The sequence below is a fragment of the Chrysochloris asiatica genome, unplaced genomic scaffold (assembly GCF_000296735.1).
Source record: "Chrysochloris asiatica unplaced genomic scaffold, ChrAsi1.0 scaffold00042, whole genome shotgun sequence".
Lineage (NCBI taxonomy): Eukaryota > Metazoa > Chordata > Mammalia > Afrosoricida > Chrysochloridae > Chrysochloris > Chrysochloris asiatica.
The window spans coordinates 21940421-21945605 of NW_006408560.1; the positions used below are offsets into that span (position 1 = coordinate 21940421).

Consider the following 5185-nt stretch of genomic DNA (forward strand, 5'->3'; position numbering starts at 1 on the left):
TAAAGAGAAATAATCACCGGACACAGTTGGGCCTCGATACAGATTTGCAAATTGTCTCGAGGATACAGGTGGACGGGACCGGTCGCAGTCCTAACACAAGACCGAAGCCTGAGCAGGATCTGAAAATGGGACTGGCCTTTCAGGACCTGGCCCTGCACTTAGTCTTCTTGCGTCGGGGTTGTAATCAACTTCATTCACGAAGCGGCCATTTTCAGCTCCCATCCTGCGAATAGTGCCTTCGCAGAGTAAAAAAAGACATATCACGGAAACCGAAGGGGCCAAAGGGGCTCAAGTTTCACTGCTCCCGACGGCCCGAGTCATCCACAACCTCCACCAAGGTTGTCCTAGGCTGCCGCTAGCTCGCAGCTGGACATGTTAGGGGTCTGGGCTTGTGCCCTTCCAATCAGGCTCAGATAAAGGGTGAGTGATCTCGGTGGATTCTTCTTTTACTATTCGAATAAAGAAAAGTGAGAATGCAAAAACCCGGTAAATGCTGTTTCCGCCCGGTTTCGAACCGGGGACCTTTCGCGTGTGAGGCGAACGTGATAACCACTACACTACGGAAACCCGCTGCTAGCTGGCCTTCCGCAAACTACTCTTGAAATGTAGCAGCTCACGTGAACTTCAAACTAACAACAGCTGGGTGTCATCGGTGTACCAGGAATTTAGCTAGCAAATCCCGTCTAGCTGCTAGCGCGGATCACGGCTACAGCGTAAAATGAACTCAATAGTGCCTTCTCAAGAAATTTCCAGCATTTTAGGGGCTCCAGTCAGTGTTGCTGTTTAAACCCCCAAGTTCATGGGGCAGGGTTGCAGGCTTCCTTAAATACTCCAATCCTGTAGTCCTCTAAGGAATTCTTGACTCGAAGAGAGGATCACCTACCTGCACTTAACACGTGAGCTCTGCCGTGGGGCGAGCTGTAACTGTAAGTAGGAAGAAACAGGTAACAGACTTTGCCAAGATGAAGCAAGGATGATCGAAACAGGAAAAAAAAATGCACCGTACATTGTCCATCACTAAATTTGGAAGGTACTTTCACACTCTATCGCACTGAAAAGTTTACTAAGAAGGAAGTATTAATCTGTTTTAAAGATAGGAAACTGTAGCTAAATAAATTTGACTTGCCCAAGATGGTAAAAGTCAATTAACAAGAAAGAGATTGTTTTTTCTTGAGTCATGTTCTCACACCATCTCTGGTCTTCTGAGGACTACATTTTATTGTTTGAGGAAGCAAATGCAAAAGAGATAATAGAGATGAAAGGACTATAAAGGCTAGAGTGAGACTTGTTGTTGTTAGGTGTCATCAAGTCGTTACCCGACCCATAGCGACCTTACTGGAGGGGTTCAAATCACCTGGTGAGAGAGGGTACGGAAAGTTTTTCTAGGCCTTGGAGCCTCCATTGTGGGAAGGACTTTTGTATATTAAGAAGAGAAGAGTAAGAGACAGCAATAGTATTGTTATACCGACTCGATGGCACTAAACAACAGCAGCAAACATTACCTAGTATTGCTATAACAAAAATATCACAAATGGTGGCTATAGAAAACAAACTTGTTTTTCACAGTTTAGACTAGAAATATAAATTTAGAGTGCTGGCTGTAGAGGAAGGGTCTTTCTCTCTGTTGGTTCTGGAGGAAAAGCCTTATCTCTTGGAGATTTATTTCTGGGTAGTCTTGTGGTTTGGCATCTCTCTTCCCCCATCTCTGTTCTGCTGGTTTGTTTAATCTCTTTTTATATCGCAAAAGAGATTGACTCAAAATACACTAAACACTAATTCTGCCTCATTAACATAACAAAGACAACCCATTCCCAAATGGAATTATAACTACAGGTATAATGGTTAGGATTTAAAACTCATTTTTTGGGGAAAATAATTAAGCCTATAACAAGCACAAATGGTAGGAATTAGGTAAATTGAATTAAACTATTGCATTTTCCATGAAATTACAAATACACAAACTAATTTGAGTTATTGTGTAGCCTGGAATCAGTTCTGAATCACAGTGACCCTGTATAGGGTTTTCAAAGAGTGACTGGTGGTTTGACCTTGTATAGAGTTTCCAATGAATGACTAGTGCGTTTGAACCACTGACCTTGTGGTTAGCAGTCCAGTGCTGATCCTACAGTACCACACCAGACTTTAGTAAATCAGGGATGCCTATTATAGCTGTTGTGGCGCTAGGGGCTAATGATTGGACCACAAGGTCAGTTTCAACCTCAAGATCAGCAGTTCAAATTCACCAGTCACTCCTCAGAAACCCTACACAGGGTCGCAATAAGTCTGAAGCATCTCAATGGCACTTAACAACAATTATAATGTCTAGGGTGGCTACAAAAAGAATAATACAAAAGATATAATTAAAAATTAATAGCTCAAGTCAGGCTCCTCTGGCAGCAAAGCTGCAAGTTTTCCCACCTGGAAGCACATAGATGACCTGTAATTCAGCAGTTCTTCATGAATAAAGCACTTGTTAATTCATTATAAAAAAAACCAAAAAAGTTAATAGAGGAGATAAAATTGAACAACAAAAAAATAAACACAAGGCAAGACAGTAGTACTAAAAAAATAAGCAACATATGAAGCAAATAGAAAACAAATAGCAACATAGAAGACTTAAACTTATTTTAACTATTGGAATTTATAGTCTGTTTACATTAAATGCTTACATTTAATGGAAGCAGACTATATATTCCAATTTAAAAAACAGAACTTGTTAGACCGAATGAAACAAAACAAAATAAATTCAAGACCTAACTATGTGCTGCTTACAGTCACTTTAAGTATTAAGACACAAATTAATTGAAAGCAAAAGAATAGAAAATGGTATGTCGTGCAAACACTAAATACTCCCCCCCCCCCCAAAAAAAAAAAAAAAACCCAGAAGAAGCTGGTGGAACAATATCAATATCAGGCAAATGGTCTGGAAGCATCCACTAAAGCTAAACATACAACACCTATTCTGTGATCTAATATTCCACTCTTAGGCATTCCAAGAGAAGTGAGTGTAAATATCTACCAAAAGACACATAAGTATGTTCTTAGCAGCTTTATTTATAATAACTAGAAATTGGGAAGGGGGTTCCTCAAATATCCATTATTAGGCTAATGGATAAATAACTTGTGATAGATTTATAAAATAAATACTCACTGTGTTTAATAGATTTACCAAAACTGAGCCATACTCTCTGGAGTCAAGTTGATTCCAATTCAGAGTGACCTCATACAGGGTTTCCAAGAATGTCTATTAACAGAAACAGACAGCCTCATCTTTCTTTCCCTAGCGGCTTGGTGGATATAAATTGCCAATCTTGAAGTTGAGAGCACGGGTGTAACCATCTTGCCAGCATAAGTACTTTTTTCTTATTACCCCCACCCCCACTTTATCCTTGGAGCCCAGGTGTGACACTGTAGGATCAGTATTGGACTGCTAACTGCAAGGTTGGTGGTTCAAACCCACCAGTTACTCCTCTGAAACCCTATACAGGCTGGATATGGGTTGTAACTGATAAACAGTAATGAAGAATCTCTGGTAGCATAGTAGTTATTAATCAGGCTGCTAATCTCATGGTCTGCAATGTGAAACTACCAGCTTTCTGCTCCCGTAAAGATTTACAGCCTTGGAAACCTTGTATGTACATGGCACATACCAACAAGCAACAGCAATCTTGTTTTTTAAATGTATGTTTTGATAATTTTAGGTTGGAATATTAATAATTGCCTGGCTCTGCTTAGAACCTGGTTCTGGTTCTGATAAGTAGTGACCATCTAGACAGGCACAGGATAGTTAATAATGCCCTCCTTTGAGATATTTATTGGGGCATCATGACCACTTTGTGATTAAGTGTGAATGTTAGAATTATAGCTGGCCTGCATGTAGTATATGACTAACTTTATTGAGAAGTAGTATGAAAAATACTTGCAACAGAGACAGTGGAACACCAGTTAAACCAGCCTGCTTGCTGTGGTGTTCCACACTCGTCGACTTTCTAATAAATAATGTTTTTTTCTTTCTCAGCTTCATCTGGAGTGATTATTAATTGGGCTCATTTGCTCCAGGACATTAGACCCATGATTTTGGGGTAAAAAGGTGAACAACTCAATGCCTAATCCATTGAGCCACCAGGGCAGTTACTACCTCTCATAGATTGAATTGTGTCTCTACAAATATGTGTCAACTGAACCGCTGATCTTGTGGTTTGCAGTCCAGTGCTGATACTACAGCGCCACAACAGGAATCCCAAAATATGTGTCAACTTGTTTTTTGTAGTTGGCGTCAGGAGCGAGAGATTTATTGCAATGGCTCCAGAATCAAGGAAGCATAAGGTTTGTAAGAGAAAGAACCAAGGGGCATAGAAAGTGAAACTTCTGATTTTTAGATGGTTAGTTTGGATTCTGTTATCTGTAATGGCTGAAAGGAATGCTTCAGTGGAGGGCAGGGAGAGTGGCAGTTTCTGGAGATGCCTAAAGCAGATGTCATGTTGGTTGAACTAGGTGACTAATAGGGGGCCAAAGCCTACTGGAATCAATTCTACCGGATGCCCAAGGCCATATGAATATGAATGGGGCTACTCTAAGGGAGAAGAAAAGACTGAACCTAAGTGTTTTAAAAGGTTAAGGTGTTTGGCTGCCTAATGGATATTGGTTTCTTTGGCTTACTATTCTAAAATAGATTTACATGGGTGATGGGAATTAATATTGGGAATTATGATTACAGAGAGCTTGTAAGGCCTTCTTCAACCTATACTTGGTTGGATTTGCTAAAAGGGGAGCTCAAATTTGCCCAAAGAAATTGTCTTTTTATTAAGCCTTTGTAGAGTATGGGGGCCTTAGGTGGAATCCTGAACACCATCTAGAACCTTCAGAGTTGATACATTTGCATTTTAAAAGACATGCAGACCAACCCAGAACTGCTGGGAGAACACTTGGTGCAGTACTGTGGAATAAAGCACTGGACCGCAGGGTCAGTTGGAACCACAAGGTTGGCGGTTCAAATTCACCAGCCACTCCTTGGAAACTCTAGGGTCACTATGAATCAGAACTGACTTGACGGCATTTAACAAGAACAGACTCCTAGTATGGTGCTGTAAGATAAGCACTAAACTGGGAACCGCAAAGTCGGCAATTCAAACCCACCAGCTGCTCCTGGAAAACCCTGTACAAGGTCACTATGAGTCAGAACTGA

At 40.7% G+C, this 5185-nt stretch overlaps 1 non-coding gene across 1 annotated transcript; it reads right to left on the reverse strand.

Moving 5' to 3' along the window:
- Positions 1–494: 494 nt before the first annotated feature.
- TRNAV-CAC lies at positions 495–567 on the reverse strand. The gene has a single exon. It is a non-coding gene; the product is annotated as a tRNA-Val (tRNA).
- Between the last annotated feature and the right edge of the window lie 4618 nt (positions 568–5185).